We start from the raw sequence: 21,007 nt of genomic DNA on the forward strand, positions 1-21,007 counted from the left end.
AGTTGCGACAGTTATCAGAAGTTAAAGAATGTCATAATAACTATTCTAATCAAACAAAACGTAATGTACTCACATATTTGGTTGACTACTACATAAGAAGTATGTCTTTTTTAAACTAATACTACAATTATTTCATACAGTAAAAACTAAAAGTAGCTATAAAATTAAATTCTTTAAACTTGAATAAAACAAGGATTTTACTTCTAAAATTAATACCTTAAATTTTCAGAAATGAAAAAAAGTAGTAGCGCTACATTTATAAAGTACCAAGGTACGAAAGGAATATAACTCCTACTGAGTGTCGCATGACATATCTCGAGATCATATAATAGATAAACAGTTTCGTTATTTTTATTGAATTTGCTTTAAATAAAAAAAAAATTAAAATTATGTTATCAACAAAAAATTAAATTAAAATTCTCAATAATTTTAATTAGGTATACAAAATTGATTCTAAATAATTCGCAGACTGATTTAATAACCTTAATTCATTTGAAATAAAATTTTCTATTAACCAACAAATATCCAGACATGTAAATTAAATCTATCCACATGAATTCTTAGATGTTAAAATAAAAAGTATAATTTAATTTTAGTAACGCTTCTGTGGAGACAATAAAATTTGTTTGTTTTTTTAGAAATAAAAAAAAATTCATTAAATTATAACCAATAAATCTAGGATTATAATTTATAGATAAGGCTACTTCTAAGCGACTAATAAAAACTTTTATGGAATTTTAAAATGAAAAACATAAAAAATTATATGCCATACAAATTGGTATCGTATTCCAAGTCAAATTAATTTAATGAATCAGATTTTTGTTTCAAAATAAATGCCCGTGTCAGATCCTGAAAATCGGATAGAAGAATGGCAATTTTCCCTATACGTAGTACACTAAATTACATTTTGAGTTCGTAAAAAAAACTTAAAACTATGAACACATTCATGATTCATGTAATAAAAACTCAACTACAGTCAAACCTGGATAAGCGAGAGTTCAAGGAAGCACAATCTCATTCTCACTTATGGAGGTTTCTCACTAACCCGAGTTTCTCCCTAATGCAGGTACATGGGTAGCGTTTCTCTCTTATAGAGGTACGCAGCAGTAACAAGTCACAGAATGTAGTAAATATGTAATATAATAAAATATAGTTCCTCCTAAATAATATAAATAAATAAAGCTCGACTGTCGCTTATAGACGTATAGATAAGTAGCAGTCTCACTTACGGAGGTCCATGAGGGAAAAACGGCTCTCTCTTACAGAGGTTTCTGTTTCTCCCTAATAGAGGTTTTGGGAGCTTAAAATGACGGGTCATGGCTATTACTTTCACTTATAGAGTTTTCTCACTTACCCAGGTTTGACTGTATATTCAAACTAAATCTGTGTAGAAGAGCCCTCATACTGTGTTTTATAATACAAAACCATACATATAAAGGTATTTTTAAGCATAAAAAAGCACCTTAAAATGACATTAAAAATGAAATGAACAATTTAAATTCGACAGTAATATTAAAAATATACTTCACCTTCGAATCGTTTCTGAACAATATGAAAAATAATGAAACAAACAAAGATAAACTTATACGATTGTGTTTAATATTAAAATGAGATGAAAATATTAGAATTTTTGTTTTGTTTTGTATATTACATAAATAATATCTACTAAAAATGTGTTATAAATAAGTATAAACCAACTAAGGTTATGAATACATTTATTGAAATACAAATATTATGAATATTTTGGTGAACACTTTAAAAGATTTGTATTTTTATTTTTTGGAATCCAAAATTTTCGGGAATGGTTTATGATATTTTATAAACATTTGATATTTGTAAAGTTGAATTTCCCGCTAATATACTTTATTTCGTTAACTACTATATACACCAGTAGATGTCAGGAAGTCATATTTTGCAGATTGTTTCAGTTTTTTCCCGAAAACACGGATAAAACGAAATTTTCTAAAAAGAAAACCATTTGGAGCCGTTTCCCAGATTGCTGATATATATATATAATATGACTTCCTGACATCTACTGGTGTATATAGTAGTTAACGAAATAAAGTATATTAACGGGACATTCAAATTGGTATTTGTGTGGACAAATTTTAAAAGGTTCGTATATTAGCGATAAAATTTGTGTCTTTTCAACTCAAAAAATACCGAGCAAAGCTCGGTCATCCAGGTACTATGTTCTTAATATGGAAGTTAATAAATATTTCCTTGGTTCAAGACAATATTTACTTTGTATGCTTTAATTTCAAAGCATTCAAATACTTATTTTCTTGAAAAAATCATTGACTTTACTTGTTTTAGGAACAGCCAAGCAAATACGTTTATTATGCGGAATGCGAAGCTTTATGCAGTCGTATATAGTCTTTATTCAGGAAAATTTATATTGTAAAGTTATTAGGTAACATACAATTTGTATTCGAACCATTTTTCCGTAAAGTTTTAAAATCGACAGCACAATGTTTCAATTATGAAATTTCTCCGTGTTAAGAAGTGCAGCTTTCTCATTCTCATACATTGTATCGAAGTGTTTAATGATCAATGTATCACAAACTTGAAGTTATTTTGAAAAAACCAATCACGTTCTATAATAAAAATTTTTGTAAACGAACACAAATTAAAATTCAACGAAACATCAACAAAAAAATTCAAAAAACGATTAACAAAACTCACTCCTAAACCAAATGTGAGAGTGTCAAAAAAAAATTATATTAAAAAAAGACTCAATTACAATTATTTATTTCAAAACATTTTTTTACAAGTTTAATAAATTAAAATATTGTTATTTTCGAAGGTGGTAAAGTTATTCTTCTTATATTATTATTGAGTTTAGTATTGTATGTATAGTAGATAGGTTATATAGGTATAGTGATTACAACGCATATAAATACTGTTAAATTTACACATAAAAATCACCTCGTTCGAATTATACAAAATTTACGACTTCCAGACTATAAAAACAGCTATATATGTTATACACATATCGATGTGTAGTGTATACAACTCATATACAAATTAAAAATAACGGTCAATACACGAAGAAATACCGATCACTTGTGTATTTATATAAAGCAACGAAGTATATTACCAGTCTTTTAAAATGTTGACTGTCCTCATAAATTGTTCTTGATTTCATCCAATTTCTGTCATTTGAGATTGAAAATTTAAATTTTTAATATTTGGTGGTAATTTCATCGCTAGATTTCAGACAGCGATGCACTAATCTTAGATTTTCTGCCTTAAAAATGATGCCAGAAATACGTACTCGACCAAGAAATAAAGAAAAATGCTTATTTCCTCTATAAACGCTTTTTAGCGCTATAAGTAGTTGATTTTTATTCTATAACTAGAGTGATACCCTCCCGCTTCGCTGGGTTTAAAAGTAAAGATTGATAAAGATTGCTCTCGCTTATCCCCTTTACGATTGTTTACACAGGTAAAATATATGTATGGTTTTCTGTATTTTTAAATGTATAATAGTAATTATTCATTGAGTATATCAGAGAAGATGGCCGTGAAATAATTTATATTGACTATTTTTTACAGAAATCTGTAATTTATGGTAATGTCAAATTAAATTAATTTTTATTTATTTATTTTTTTTATAAATATATCTTTATAAATTATATCTCATGTGTTATTCTGATATATCAGCTATATTGCTGTACAGTTTCATGAAAAAACATTGGCTAGTTTTAGCATGAAAGCGTAACAAACAAACAAACAAACATGCTTACTTTGGTATTTATAATGTATAGAGATTTTCTTTGTTGTTTATTTAATATTATACCAAAACATGTTTATTGCATTTTTTCTACGGATCACAACAAAAGTAAAAATATTTTTTTACGTGAATGAATTAGTAGAAAAAGGACTTAAGAACAGGTATACAGATAATACATTTAATATTATGCATATGAATTAAACGAGGTTATAAATTATAAACAAATAGTTTGTATATATATACTCAAATGTGTTTTGAGTTGTGTTATGTTTACTGATACTACCGCGTGTGTTCTTAGTTGAGACTCTTGTGACAAATAAAAAAAAAGACCCAATCGCACTTCAAAAGTAACGTCTAATTGTCTGTTCCTAGCTAGATAATTTGTAAATTCATCCTAAAATGAAACATTGAATTTAAATATGGTGGGAGCGCAAACAACATATATTGGATAATGGTAATTAATACAATGTATGGACTTCATTGCGTTTCCACCATTTATTAACAGCTTTTTGAGAGTATGTTAAAAATGGATGGTTTTTTTAAGGGAATAGACTTTAAATTGATATGATATTGGGCTGAAAGGAAAGCTAATTTTATACCATTGTGCTTAATAATGAGTAAAACTCCAACAGCACCGACTACTTGGTCCAATGAAGTAATCGAAAATAATAATAAGCGACATTCAATATTATCGGCATTTTTATCGAGCAGTTAAGACCATATGCCAACATTATCAAGATTTTGCGTCAATCCAGCGACTTTCCACATCCCAACAGAAAATAATATATTGCTTAAGATCTCAAAAATGCAATTTAACACATTTTTGGCATATTATTCTTTCGTTTGATTATTTACCGTGAAATAACGAAACATATTGAACACAAATCATTTCAGCTATCAACCAAAAATAGAGTCCCACAAGGAATAATGTGTGCCCAATATCGTGACGATTTTGTTTTTACGTCTTTAATTTTCATTTAAACTTTATTTCTTTTAATAAAAATACCTTTTAGAAAGTTTTCTTCTAGGAAGATTCTCGAATGATATTATATTGATGTTTTTAAAGGATAAATAAATTTATTGATAAACAATCTGCAGTAAGAAACCTTATTATCAGTTATACAACCAGTACTCATTGAACAGAGGTATTTTTCTTGGGTGTTAAAGAAATAAAAGAATATCTATGGGTACTCTTTAATGTTAGAAAATATATGCCTTGGTGTGAACGAATGTAATTAAATTGTCAATCAAATGACACAAATCATCTGAGATATTTTAGGTTTTCCAAAATTTAAAAAAATTTACAAGGCTTCCATAAAGTTTTATATCACCTGAATTCTTCATGCTCGTTAAAGCGGAGAAATAGGTTGCGAAGATAATCTTAAAAGTACTTTTTGAAACCCAAACTATCTCCGACAAGACAGAAGTTTATTAAAAGTTGGTAAAAAAAGTTATACCTTGGTAAGCTCATTCTACAATTAAAGACAATCTTGATATCCTGTATTTTTACTATCATCTACTGCTATATGCTAACTTTCTTGAACGTGGAACCGTTGTTGAGTAATAAATCAACTAATAAAAAGTTACAGCATTTTTTTAAGATAAAATAATTAATCAAATATATTTCCAACGATTTTATGACATAGAAGCGTGTTTAATAAAAAAAAAATACCATCTGTTGTTCACTTAACAATTACAAACTAATTATTCATATTGACTACATATCAGAATGGTAAAAGAGTTGGCAACACTTTCAAAAGTTTGTTTAAAAACGGCTAAATTTGGCATACTCCTTTCGCTTTTATTTCTTTTAATGGTTTAAAACAGCTTTTATTTTTTTAATGGTGTATGTGGTGAAAGCTTTTTCTATCTTCATATAATTTTATTTATTTTCGAATTACGAATTTTCAGATTTTTTCAACCTATATCATCAACCTTCAGAAATTGTGAGAATTTCTTTCAGAACGACAGTAAAAGTATAAGCAAAAAAGAGTTACTTCGGAAATTGTCGGAACTATTTCGTGTACTTTTGTATGTTTAACATAATTTGTACTCAGTAAATAAAAAACTCAACTCGTAAATTATTTTGATACTTTTTGTTTTATATTGTCAAGTTATAACATAATTCACCATAAAAATTGAAAATATAATTTTTTTTTAAAATTTGTGTCCCCACTACCGTGCTTATATATACTTAATTAGTCGGGCACAACGGGATTTTTTCTTTTCAATAATTTATAAAGGATTTAACTTTAACATTGAATAGCTTTTTCTAATTTTCATCCTCTAGTTTTCGAGCAATCTATGAAAACATATAATCCATCTACCGTTTTCACACAAGACCAATGTTAAATATGCATACTTTTGAAATCATTATTTATTTAAATAATCGGGCAACCCCCTCTAAAATTTTTCTCCCTAAAACTGTCAAGCAATCATAATTTATATTGAATATAGCTTTTTCGGGAACGCGAATTAATAAACTCAGTGTAAGTGTACGCAATCTCTTTCAATTTTCAAATGAGCTTCATCCTTACCACATTTCACTAAAGAACAAGAAAATATCCAAAGTTTTTTGTGACGTTGCTAGCTCTTATACCAAAAAAAAAAAAATTAAATCATAACATATATCATCTTCACTAAAAAAATTCTATTTAGTATGAAGAAGATCTCTAGGTTGGTACCTCCAACTTGTGGTATGTGTTAGTTTTTACACACATTTCATCAAAATTAATGTGGGGGAGTAAGTATATTGTTATAGGCATATATGAAACACAACATGTATCTCTCTCTACTATAACCAATATTTATACATACAAACAATATAATAGGTATTGTACATATTTATAAAATATTATTAAGAGTTGTTTTCTGGTTTGTTGTTGGAGGTCGTGGGTCAGCAGCCCCGAGGTCGTGTCTGTCCATTGCTAATTGCCCGGAACGCGTTCATTCCGTCTAACTAAAGTCTTGTTATCAACATCAATATATATTTTTTACTTATAAACATATAGCTAATATTATATCTATATACAGGGTGGAACATCGAATCCAATTTAAACGGATACGATCGTCGTCATGATATTTCAAAGAAAAATATGATATCTACGATACTAAATCTCAAGCCTTTTTTGAAAATCATCTCATTTTTACGTAATTTTGTAAAAAAAATGATTAAAGGTAGTTTTTCTAAAATTTTTAAAGAATAGCCTGTTTTTCTGGTAATTTAAATAGTTAAGCACCGGGCATGAAACGCATAACAGCACCAGAAAGTAAATTTTAATTCTTTGACCAGAAAAGTAATTTTCCCACATTTTTTATTTATTGCTCGGTAACCATTTAAAATAGGTTTTCTGGCGTGAAAACGCTACTTAAACGACGCTATGGTTTAATAATTTCTGAAAAAGGCGTATGCACTTCGTACTATAGGCGTGTGCACTTCGCATTCCCGGACAACAATGGTTGCTCGTCCAAATTCACAAATTGATATTGCGAAACAGTAAAGAATTATTATATCCCAGTGCTTCCCTACTCAAAGTTTAAAAATTTAAAAAACCTGGCACAAACATGTTTTCTTGTATATTGGAGATTTTGTAATTTGACAAATTTCAATTCTTAAGTTTTATTTCAAAAAGAAAAGTTCTGGATTTTAATTTTTAAATACCCAATTTTTTTTACAAATGAAGATTCAAATAAAAATCTCTTTTTCTCTTTCTTCATTTTGGATAGAGTGACATACTGTTCAAAATCTTTCTTGTAACTATATTTAATAATAATAAAAGGTAATAGACTTATAATATGGTACAAAATGGCTCAAAATGAACTTCCTACAAATTAATTTCCATTCATTAACTTCGTAAGGCTCTTTAATTGATCCCCAAAAAATATTTGCTTTTAATAAATTTGTGTTAAAAAATTGATGTACAGAATCCAATCGTACTATTCGGGCAAGGTAGTTTCAGGTAATAGAGTTTAAGCATGAAATTTTTTTTCGGTATTTCTGAATAAAATATGAAAATATCGTAAAAGAGATGACAAAAAAACGTGAAATTAAAAATAAAATCGGCCAAAAAATGCGAATGATATATGCATTTTAAACTACTTCTTCGACAGAACGGACACAGTATTTGACGTCATACACTGTGTTTATCATTCTATTTCCTGTTTTGCTAGAAAGAGATACAAACAAATCTTTGATGACTTTTATCTTGAAGTTTTTTTATGGTTATTCATAAAATGATTTTTTTATGCTGTTTGTTAATTCTGTATTCCGAAGTTTTTTGTTTTACACTCGTTTGTTTAAACTTCAAGCATAACTTACTTAGTTTTGCAATTTTAACAATATTTCTGCAATATTTCAGCAATATTTCAACAATTGTCTACAAAACTTTTATAGAAAAATGGTATTTGATTGTATTCTAGGCTATATTTTCAATTAAACTATATCTGCAATTCAATTAAACATATCTGCTCAATTCTCTGCAACGTAGTTGTGTACATTTTCTTCACATATCTATTTTTCTAGGTAAATAATTTTCAAACCACTTTGTAAGAAAATATTTCATAAAAAAAGATACACTTCGTATGGTGCTTGCTGTTGGTGGTGTATTTGTTTGTTCATATTATTATTTACGTAAATAGTGATTATTATTATTGGAATCTCACTCCCAATGAGTAAGTTATAATAATTCTTTCTGATCTTTATTTAAAAACTCTTTGGTTTTAACACACACATACATACATACATACATACATACATACATATATACCAACCTTACAATAATAAAAAAAAAAAATTATCCAATCGTGTAATATTATTTTTTTATAATGTTAATAAGTATATGTTGTTGTAGTATAATCATCCGCATGTAAGTAATTATTGATTGTAATTAATTCATTTGAAATTATATATTAATTAAAGTTGAGATTTTATAACATATATAAAATTCCTTTTTTATACAAGATAACCTTTGATTATACATTTATATGTACAAGCTATAATGGTGGAGATGGCGTTTAGAAGCAGCACTAATACATTTCTGATTAAAAATGTAGGGTAGATCGAAACAAAAGAGTTTTCCCATTACATCCTGCTCGATACAAATTTTTATATAAAAATGTTGGATTTACTTTTAATAGATTGTGGATACTGAAATTTTACTGTATTAAATATTACGATAAATTAAAAGGGGAGAATACATAAATTATTGTTAAAACTAGAATTTTTATTGCAACAAATCAGCAAAAAAGCACCCTGAGCAAATCGATCTTTTATAAAAGTCGAAAAATATTTCGCTACGGAATTCACTTCAACATGACACAAATGAAATTAACAAAATTTAAAAAACCGTATACAAATTATTCGCTAAGAACACTTTCCATCAAATTACCTTTCGAACAAAACAATCGGTTCATCCGTTAAGACGCTACAATGCTACAGACAGACACACACACACACACACACACATGGCGGTCAAACTAATAACAACCCTTGTTCAGTTAGGGGGGTTAAAATAAAGAACGGCTGTTACAGTATGGCTCATGCTTTTCTGTGTCTTACTAAATTAATTATTACCAAAATTATAAAAAAATCTCTCTGTCATTTCTAATTAAGTTTCTTTTTTTTTTTTATTTACTTACTTTATAGGTAAAATAATTTTTTAAACCTATTTTGAATACAATTTTTGAGATAGAAACAATAACTTTCTTTCAGAAAGCTAATAAATATATATAAAATTAACAACAACTTTTTAAAAGTCGACATTATGAAATGATTTATTGATATAAATGTTTAATAATTATTAATGCAGCTCAGTTCGAAACTCAACTATCTATCCTCAAGTGTATGCGTGATATTTGTAAATTAATTGGAGTTCTTGTATACAATATGTAAGAATTTATATCTGTATCTGGGAGTAATTAGTTTAATAATAATATAGGTATAAAATGTTTTTCAATTCGTGTCAAATATTGAAGGGGATGAATTCGCGTTTTGCGTGAACTAAACGAAAAAAAATATTTAAATTTTTCATGATTCGAAAATATAAAACGCATCAATCAAGGTTTTATGGGTCAAAAATTACAATGTTTCTAAGGATGGACAAATCTTATTAAGTAACCTTCACATACGAAAAACCACATTGGAATCGATATCTCCGTTTGAGAGGAAACGTCATTATCAGCGTTTTTATTAACGATAAAGAATTCAAATGAATACAAAATTGATAAACAAAATTTTTCACAATTTTCCGGAATAAGCGAGAATTGTTTTTAAAGGCAATCCAACAATTAGTACAAAGGCGCCCAGATCATGCTCTCGACTCATTTTCCGGTAAAATACTAGTTTAAATTTGTGAAAAAACTGGAATGTTTTGAGAGATAAGAAAATCAGAGTTAGATTATTAAATTTTGAACTATGTCCAATTATATTATTTGGATGTATATTTCGAACTTTGGTTATACAAATATTCGTCCACCTACTAATGAACTAAAAGGCTTATATTTCAAAAATTAACCCTTGAACAGTTCCATTTACTTTTTTTTGTGTTGTTATTTTTAATATTTTATGATTAAATAATAAAACACATTTTTATAATATTTTAAATTAAAATTTATCTAAGATTTTGTTTCTAAAAAAAAAATAACTAAACGTTTTTTTATGTTATTAAAAGTTTTTAAAAGGTGTCATTTTTCGTGTCATTTTATGATAATCCTTAAAAATTTACCTGAATATTGTTCATAGTATTTTTATTCTTTTTTATTTATTTTTTTTCAAAATGAAACGAACCACTAATTTAAACTAAATAAATTACGATTTTAACACAATAGAAACGACACAACATCTCACCTGAAGAGAACAACACACCATGTACCAAAAGCCATATCAGAGATCCAGTATAAAGAATTTTAAATGGTGTAGTGTTCTTTATATTTTATTTATTTTTTTAATACAAATTTTTAAATAGTTTTTTTTTTATGTTTAGAAAATTTCTTCAATGAGATTATGAGTTTTTTTTACATCACAAGCAGTGTAAGATTTTAAAATGTTTAAAGCCTATCTTACAAAGTCAATACTTTCTAAGAAGCAAATTTTAAATTCTCTAAAAAATATTCCGCTAGAAATCAATCAAAAAATATAGCCTGCAAAGATGGTAAGTTTAAAATTTCGGTGTAAGAACTATTTGTCCTTGTCCGGTGTAAGATCTGTTTGTCCAAAATAAAATGGATCTAATTTTTTTTAAAACTAACAGCACACGCTTTACTAATTTTTAGACTATGAGGTACAAAATAATTTTAGTTGTAGTGTAAAATTCAATGTGCCTATCTCTCTACTTTCATTCTAATATATTATCTTTGTAAGAAATATCGCCAACCTCACGTTTTCCAGGTGTAAATAAAGCTTGTGTTTTTTTAGCGTATTTTCTTTCGATTAAATGCAATAATGACATATTTTTAAGCCGTATTTCCTCCGAAAGCCGACAATTTTCGAAAAAATGGTATAGATGAAAAATGTTAGATTTTTATGAGGATCAACTTTCTAATTTCAAGTGTTGTTATATCTCTTACCGTTCAGGATCTAAATTGGTTATTAAAGAACCCCGAAGAACTAGGCCCAATCTGATGTTAGAACACGATTTTTGCTTAAGTTAGTTTTTCATTGGATAACTACAAAAAGAGCAATTTAGCCATCATAGGTTAAAATGGCCCATCCAGTGTATCTTCCCATAATCTCAGCCGTTCTAATTCCTATTCGGTTCTAATCGAATCGCCTAAAACTCTTAGCATGATACTAGTGTAGTGTTATCAAAAATTCTTAAGTGGGCGAAAATTGAATTGAAGAATTTCATTACCATTGATACACAGATGCATTACCATTGATATTTTGCTACAGCTTCGTAATTTTGATCGTGTTAGGCAGGCTTAAGAATTAAAGGTTTCTTTTTAAATTTTGTAAACAATATAACATGTGTGTGTTCGTATTTATGTGACATTTTTTATTTATAACGAATTTTGGGGGGCGTACTTATAATTAATAAATAAATATTTTGTTCAGCCAACTGTCGGAAATCGAATTAATGTAGTTTACTTTTGTATATAATCACTGTTGCAAATCTACCCCTTAAAAATATATAATTATTTTATTCAATGTTTCAAAAAAATCATATCATTTTCAATAAAACTTTTTTGGAACTTTCATTACTTACGGTCTTATTTTATGGTGGTCCTTACAGAATCGTATATTCCAGTTTCTCGGTAGAAAATGAAAGAACAAAACTGTGTGAATTTACATTAATAAGTAATTATTAAAATTCAAAAGGAATGTCTCTCCCCAAAGTATCTCCAGACAAAAACGTTAAAATCCGTCCAATGTATATAAAAAAAAGGCAGTAGGTAATTCTCTGGCATTTAATAATCTGGTTTTTGTTTAAAAAAAATATATATTTAATGGTCAATTTAAATAAATTTTTGTATTAAAACTTGTTACATTTTACTCTCCTCCTCAACCAGAGAGCTTCATTTCTCGTTCCGTACACTAAAATGCATACAAACAATAGATGAACTTAAACAAAGGAATGTTTAAAATGTATTTAAATTTTTTTTTTTTTTTGAAATCTCGTTCTTGAAAATAAATAAACCGTCGTAGTCTTTAATTGTGATTTATTTCAAACAATGTAATTTTTGACAATTATATGATAAAATCTATAACAATTTACATTCCAATAAATCTTTTATGATATACGTGAAGGGTCTTTTTTTTCATTTTGAGAAAAGACTCTTTTTTTTTTACACCTGGACAGACATACTCACTAGCAACATAACACGTATATCATATACATGTGTATATGTAGAATGGGTGCCATATTGTCTAACGATGACGAAACAAAATAACTGTTTTTGAAATTAAAGTCTATATTTAAGTTTTTGAATTCAATCAGTTTTGAATTCATTTTGAAATGAAAAATATTTTGAAATATTCAGTAATTCAACAGTATGTCAATAAATCTCGCAAACTTTTTATGTAAGTAATCACCGCATCGAATAACAGATTTAGGAAACATGTTGGAAATTCTTCGTTATGGGATAATCCTACTAAGGAAGATTCTATCTACCGATTTTAATTGAAATCTTTATATAGGTTACTTTATAGGCATAGAATATTATAAAGATGCACGGCTTCGCCATAATTATAATTGTTAATTATTGTTGAACACATTGAAACTAAAGTAACAAATATTTATAAGAAAAACACACAACAAGATAAAATACAAAATTTGTCTGAACAGTATCCGAATACACAAAATAGTAATATCAAAAGTATTTAAAAACACGCAAAAGTCAAGAAAAGCAATATTTTTAAATAACAAAAGGAATCACCTGTCAAAACTCAAAAGCACGCTTTAAACACAAGAATAAACACAATTTCTACAAAATAAATAAATTTATCAACGCATTCTATAATCTTTTTATTAAATGAAAATGGTCAGCTGGGTGACCTAATGAAAATTTCAATTTTGGACTATCTGAGATAACTGAGATCTTACAAATATACTCGAATAAAAATGACTTTGTTACTAAAATTTTATGTTTCGAATTATATATTTAACTAACCCGAGTTTCTCGCTAATGCACGTACATGGGTAGCGTTTCTCTCTTAGCAATGAGGTACGCAGCAATAACAAGTCACGGTAAGTACGAATGTAGTAAATATGAAATATGATAAAATGACTGTCGCTTATAGAGGTATAAAATGACTGTCGCTTTTAGAGGTATGAAATGAATGTCGCTTTTAGAGGCCCGATTGTCGCTTATAGAGGTATAGATAAGTAGCAGTCTCACTTACTCAGATCCATGAGGAAAAACTACTCTCTCTTACAGAGGATTCTGTTTCTCGCTAATAGAGGTTTTGGGAGCTTAAAATGACGAGTCTTGGTATTACTCTCACTTATAGAGTTTTCTCACTTATCCAGTTTTCGCTTACCCAGGTTTGACTGTATTTATCCCAATATGCTCCGTTAAACATGGAGCATATTTATAGCACCCTCAAGATCTTGTATTCACTCAAAGTCTGTTTGATATTTAGAACTTCGTTTAGATGGAATATCAAATAATAATTTTTATAGGGAATTTTATCCATTAAAATCTTTTTTATTTTTTTCAACGGGGCTAACGTCAACTTTAAATTTATTCAATATCATCTTTACTGTTATTTAAAGATTTACTTTTGTCAATATATTCCAAAATTTTATTCCAAGTTCATTTTTACACTTTTAGTCTAGTAAGAGTGAATTTTATAATCTCTATGATATATCTGAAGTTTCAATTTTGTTTTAACTTCAAAGTTTAAATATTTCTTTTACTGCTGCTGTTATTTTCTATTTGTTCCTTGACAAGACACAACCCACCTCATTAATATTAATACTCCAAATTAAAAGTTAAAAATTGTTAAAATAAATGCTAATAATCTTTAAGTAAATGAATTACACTTTAAAAAGGATTAAAATTTAGTATTACTTAAAATCTATCTACGCTCGTTTTTAATGTTATAAAAGGCTTATTAATAATGCTCACCTATTCTACATATCAATAATTCAATAAACATTTTAGAAAAAACCATTCTTGTAGCAGTAGTTTATTTAAAAGGATTAAAACATTTGATATAATACGTAAATTTTAATAAACATCCTTGCCTCAGGATTTATTTAAAAAAATATTTTTTTTTTCAGTAGAAATCATTAGTAATTCATTCGTTGGAATAAAAAGTAGCTCTCAGTGTTAACCCTGTAGCAATGCCTTATAGAATTATTGTAATTTGGTTTTTTATTATCTAATTCTAAGATAATCCTATTCTGATCATTTACAGAGCTTTTATAAAAAATATATACACCTACCCAGCTTTATCCAAATAACAGAGGATAAGATAAATATGGAAAATTTTTGATAAACCCTGATGTAAAACGCGTGTTTTTATTATGGAAGCGCAGGAATATAATTCATTTTGCTATTACCTATTATTAATAACTTCAAACGTATGAAGTAAATACTCCCAATCAAGCTCAGAATAACTTCTAATCAAATCAGTTCCTTTAAATAATATAAAACTTTGATATCGATCCAACTGTTTGAGGTTTTGTATTATAATAACGTATTTCGAGCCCAAAGTAGTCATCATCAGTATGCATTAGATATTTGTTAATATTTATCTTGAGAGTTAGAATTCCTCGTCGCTAATTTTTTATTTTCACTTTTACTTGCAGTACTTTTTAGTAATCAAATAGTTATTTTCTAGAATTGAGTATTGAGATCGTTGACTCAAGGAATGTTTACTTGTTATAAGAAAAATATATCAAGTAAATGCGTTTTCTCCAATCCAGTAATTTACTTTAATTTTTATTCGTCAATATAGTTTGAGCTTTGGAAAAATGTTTTTACATTACTATAACAATACTACAAACTGTGCCCAGAAACGGGTAACGATCTATAAAAGCATTATCTAAAACACATAGGCTTATGCATTGTTGCCTCCGAACCCCTTTTTCATTCTAGTCTTAATGAATTTTTTGATTCAATAGCAATAACTCATTAAAATTTTGCCAATACATATCTAACGATCTGTCGCGATTGATTGAATTTTATTCACAATCAAAAATATTAATCAATTTTAATGTCTAGTAACACATGCGCCTACATTTTGCCATTTGCAAAATACAAAAAATTATTGCTTAAATAAATTATTAATCCCTATAGATATTTGATACCATTAACAATTCGCAATTATTTTTTTTGCAATATAATAAAGCATCATAAGAAAACCCTATTTTTTATACTTAGTAATGACGAAATACCCACCCCTTTTTTCTCACTATAAATACATATATAAGCCATTAATAAATCTAAAAAAAATAATGGATTTATTATTTTGCAATGGTTATTCGAATTTATCAATAATAAATGGCATTAACTATCGATGGCCCATGTGTATCGATGTGATTATTTTAATTATGCGACAACCCCGGCTGTTAATGTCGCTGTACACTAAAAAAATATAAAAATTACTTAATTGCATTTGCACATACAGTGTAGCTTGGGGGGATTTTATTTGATCTAATGTAATTTTTTATGTACCCTTCGAATTTAAAATTCGCTATGCCTTAAAATTTTAGAATTTATAATTTTCTTTCGTATCGAAACAATAAAATATTTAAGTAGAAAGTGGATGCTTCAAACAAACAGTTGGTTAAATGGATGAGATGTCAATATTAATTCCCAATGATACACAAATCACATTTGTATTTTATAGACGTTACTTCTGAGTCGTTCTTATTTGGCAACAGTTTTAAAACATTGCAAACCTTGCAATGTTGAAATTCATTGCAATATAAACATTGCAATTTATTTTTAGATTTCATTAAAGAATATAAAAATGTTCAAATAAGTTTAATTATTTCAATTTTGTGACAATAAAATTAAAATGACAATTACTATTTGCTCATCAGCACGCAAATAAACACGTTATTTACGATTTTCAAACATAAGAAAATTGTTCCGTAAGCAAAGTTTAATAATTATTACCAATTCGCACCGTGCGTGAGTTTTATTGGAGGCATTTCCATGGTAACGATACACTACTTTAATTATAGAATTGTATGGCTGCATATATAATTGTATGGATTGAATTTATTACTTACAAATTTAAATAAATAATTATGATAATTTACATTTGAAAAATAATATTTGTGCAATTTGATGTTGTGGAAAACGAGTGAAATTCATTATCTCGAATAAATTCGATCTGTAGAAAAAATTGGAATAAATCACAATAAGGAATCTAAAACTTGAAATATTATAAAATTGAATTTTTCTGTCATTAAACTTCTAGCATTGGAAAAACCATATTTATATAATAAAATGCAAATTATTTAATGAAAAAAAAAAAAAAAAACTATTAAAATCATTTATGTGTATTTATAAAAAAAAAATGAAATAAAATAATTATTGAAAAAGTTCACTGACATAAAAATATCCGCCTGTCTGTAAAAAATCTGTATGTGTTTCTTTTTTTTTTATTCATTCATGTTGTTATGTATATAAAATTATTTGTAGCAATCACAGTTAACATTGAAAAGTTAAACAATATGGCTGCTTGTTCACTTCATTTGTTAATTTAATACGTTTTAACATGTACAACACTAACTAGATACAATTAACTAACATAAATTTTATATTATATTTAATATTATAAATACATTATCTGATTATAAATGTTATTTACGTCAAATATTATAGTTATTTTTACTATATGAGTATATGTATCTCCACTTCTAGTAGTAAAACTGAAGAAGGCTCTAAGAAACCAATGCAAGATTATGGGTTATGTCTATTAATTCAACTAATATCACAATTTATTGTTGATATCTTCGCAGGAATACAGGAATTACTTGAGCTTTTATTTAAATTAAAACACAGAATTTTTGAAGGTTATCAGAACACTACAGAATTGTTTCGAAGGTTAATCATTGAAAAAACCTCAAGAGCCGTTCTTGTGTAAACTTTCTAAGACGGGTAATACTTACAAAAGAATTTTTCCTTCGTTTTAAATTATTTCCACCGAAGGCAACATTTATTTAAATGAGAATAGAGGATCGGACTAAATTTTTTTTATCACTTCAGGTGGAGAATTTTCACTGGCTTTGCAGAAAAGTGAAGTTGATAATATTTACTAGTATGCAAGATATGAACGTTTAAAATTACAAATTAAACAAAGAGGAAGAAGATACTCACTAGTGGTGTATCGCCATAGAGATCACGTATAAAACTTTGTTTTTCAAAAAGGATATGGGAAACCTATGAATATAATTTTGATTGCTTATAACCTCTTCATTTTTTAATCAATTTTAATTTCCCTTTCAAATTTTGTCATAGTATCAAGTCTAGTTTTACATTTTTATGAGTAATTTGGCCGATTCAATTTCTATCCAACTGGAACAGCTATTTTGTTTATTTATTTGGTTATAAACAAAAATTAAGGGCTGGAATTGTTAGGTCAAGTAAACTTGAAAACTTCAGCAGAGGTATCTCAATCTTTGACAAGTGTTACTTGAAAAATATAAGAATCTCCAACGTAAAAGAACAAATTTTTTGCGTTTACTATTTTTTTTAAATATGGTGGAAGCGCAAGGAAGAGAATTGAGTAAATAAAAATTTGCTTATAAAACGGTTAATCAGATTTTCATCGAAAATAGCTTACAACTATTACGATTAAACCAGACAATGTCCTAGACTACTTGACACTATGAATTTATAACAGCTCTCATGTCAAATTTAATGAAACACTTCGACAAGGAGTAACTTACACGGAAAAGTAAAATTTTCTTCGTTTTTTTTTTAAAGATTATTCTTCACTCATTGATGTGAAAGACGTCTTGAATTAGATAATTATTAATTAAATATTAAAAATTATAACATACATCATACTACAAATAAAATATCAATTGTTTAGATTTTAATTTGTAATTTTTTCTATAAAAATTCTTTCTTTCTCTAATGATTATTCATTTTAAGATTAATTTTAACTAGATATTGTACAATTGTTATAAATTTTTTAAGTTAAAAAAATTGGTTTCTCATGAAACTTAAAACCAATTCCAAGTTTAACAAATTCTTTTTAATTTAGTTTTTTTTAATAAAAATTAGTCTAAACTAATTATTTACGTTGAATAGAATTCATTTTATATTTAAAAAAAAAATTTTTATTGTTAATCGTAATTAAATACATTTATGGTATTTTCATTGTGAATCGAAATCATTTTTGTAATGACATATTTTTTAAGTTACCAAAAATTTTTGTAAATTCTGAATTAATTTAATAGAAATTTGGTTATTGTTATTAGAAATTGTTATAAATGTGTTTCTGAGCACACGTGTTAAAGGACACGACATGAAATGAAATTTGAATATTCATGAAATTTAAATTTGGTTCAAATTTTTTTTTTCCGTAACTTTATTGGCTGGACATTCCAACTAAACCATTATTATTTTAGTAATTAATTACTTTTTAATAACTTAAAATTAATGAATAAAAGTACAAATTAAGTGAGAAAAATTCAAAATTTCTAAAACGGGAAATTCAAATTTTTAAACGGACGTGACATGATAGTGGTGGCTTGTCAAATTTGTTGACATACTATATGTATTAATTACTTACATTTTGCATGGTATTACCAAGTATTATATTGATTTCTATTATTCTACGACTTTTTATTAGAAAACTATATTTTATTAAAATAATAACGAGTGTAAATTCTCTGTTGTAAATTCATTCTTTTAAAGTGTAAATTATACATTGAACTGTCACCAATTGACAGATCACGTACTTAACGTCATCAACAGAGAGTGCCAAAAAAGTGCGTTTAAATATCTCAAAATTATAATGTTTGTTAAATATTTTTGTACACCTTATTACACCATTTTTCCCGGAATATTTGAAACGTTCCCGGATATTTGCAATATCATTTTCATATTACTTACTAAACATAGATTATTCAAACCGTTAGCTATATTTATTTTAGTGAATTTCTGAGGCAAATAATTGCTTCTTTTTTTTTTACCTTTAATTACAGCACGTTTTTACATTGAAAATGTGACTTTTTAAGTAAAAATGGTCTGATTTCAAGAATTTTTTAAGTAATTAGATTAATTTAAATTTAATTTCATGTTTAAAAAATTTTAGTGTGAATAGTGCTTGACCTCCATATATATAAAAGAATATTTAAATTGAATATTGAAATAATTTTTCAAATTCGTAATAGATAATATGTAACAATTTGTAGCTAAGTATTCGAATAAACATGGCGCTCGAATTATAGCTCGTTACCACATTTCTAAAGTGCCTGTAGTAGAAAATAAATGCGATCTTAATTGCAACAATTTTAGGTTAATATATTACAAATGCATTCTCTACATAATACTAGTGAGAGATAAACAAAATAAACAAAACATTGTGAGATTAGTATTAACCCTTAATTCCTCAATAACGAAAGATACGATGAAACTATTCTGAGACGATCCAAAGGCGTGTCAGAACCGTGATTGAATGGTCATGAGGGTCGTCGAATAAACGACTCTATACTTTGTATTCTATGTGGGCTCGATTATCACCAATTTTGTATTTATTTTTTCTGGATAGAAGCTTTTAGTGGTTATTCATTTGTTTTGCACATGGAGGTTAAAAAATTAATTAAACCAAAAAATGTGTAGTGTCATTATGAAGGTACTCAAACAAATTAAAAAAATGGAGTATGTAATATCTTCATTGCTTAAACATACATATAATATAAAAATATAAAAATTGAAATATATTATTAAAAACAACTATAATTATATAAATTAAAACTGTAAATTATTCGTAATTTATAAATTACTTATAATTGTCATTAACAAACCATATAAAAAATATAAAAAACGTTTTTAAAAAAAATTTATAGAAAGTATCCCAACTTATCGTTTACCTTTATTATTATTGAATATATATTTCTTCTAATTGCTCCACAAATATTATTAATAATAATACTTTATTTATTTATTTATTTATATTTTAAAATTCATGCTGTAGTGAATGTATTTATTATGAATTTCAATTAAAGCAGTTCAATCACGGTACGTATAAGAAATGCTTAGTCCTGATGCCTCTAAGTAACCTAAACAGAGAAATGAATACCCAAAACCAAAACAAGACTATATTTTGACTACTTTTATTTATGTTTTCGTAATAAGTTAATGGAAATTCTCACAAGTGAGGCGTTTTCTTTCACGTAATTCGGGAAAAGTTTTGATTGCCTAAACAAGAATAAAATTAATGAATATTAATATCAAAAAAGTAAAAATCAATTTGACCGACTCTGGATAAAAAAATATGTTCAATATTCGGCACTCTGAAAATTGAAATTCTCAAAGTATTAGTTATTCGCACCGTGCATGAGTTTTATTGGAGGCGTTTCCATTGTAACGATACACTACTATAATTATAGAATTGTATGGATGCATATATAATTATTAATTGTATGTATTGCATTTATGACTTACATTGAAAATTTAATATTATTGTCTCACAAATTAAAAAAAAAATTATGATAACTTACATTTGAAAAATAATATTTGTGCAATTTGATTTCTTATTTTCACAATTTTTGATGCATTAAGTTTAATTAATTAGTGTTTTTCAATAATTTTAATTGACATTCTCTATAACATTAACATGTAAAGAACTGCAAATTAGCC

The 21,007-nt window shown here is 26.9% G+C and overlaps 1 protein-coding gene and 1 long non-coding RNA gene across 4 annotated transcripts in view; both read right to left on the reverse strand.

Annotated features, from left to right (window-relative positions):
- Positions 1–21,007, reverse strand: part of LOC123299053 (zinc finger homeobox protein 3) — a 210,731-nt gene that overhangs the window by 102,740 nt on the left and 86,984 nt on the right. The gene's annotated exons all lie outside the window — the stretch shown is intronic.
- On the reverse strand, positions 11,198–20,757 carry LOC123299054. The gene is made up of 3 exons (XR_006535299.1): positions 20,747–20,757; positions 19,692–19,697; positions 11,198–11,350 (listed from the first exon to the last, which is right to left on the reverse strand). It is a non-coding gene; the product is annotated as an uncharacterized LOC123299054 (long non-coding RNA).

This window comes from Chrysoperla carnea, chromosome 4 (genome assembly GCF_905475395.1).
Source record: "Chrysoperla carnea chromosome 4, inChrCarn1.1, whole genome shotgun sequence".
NCBI classification, from domain to species: domain Eukaryota; kingdom Metazoa; phylum Arthropoda; class Insecta; order Neuroptera; family Chrysopidae; genus Chrysoperla; species Chrysoperla carnea.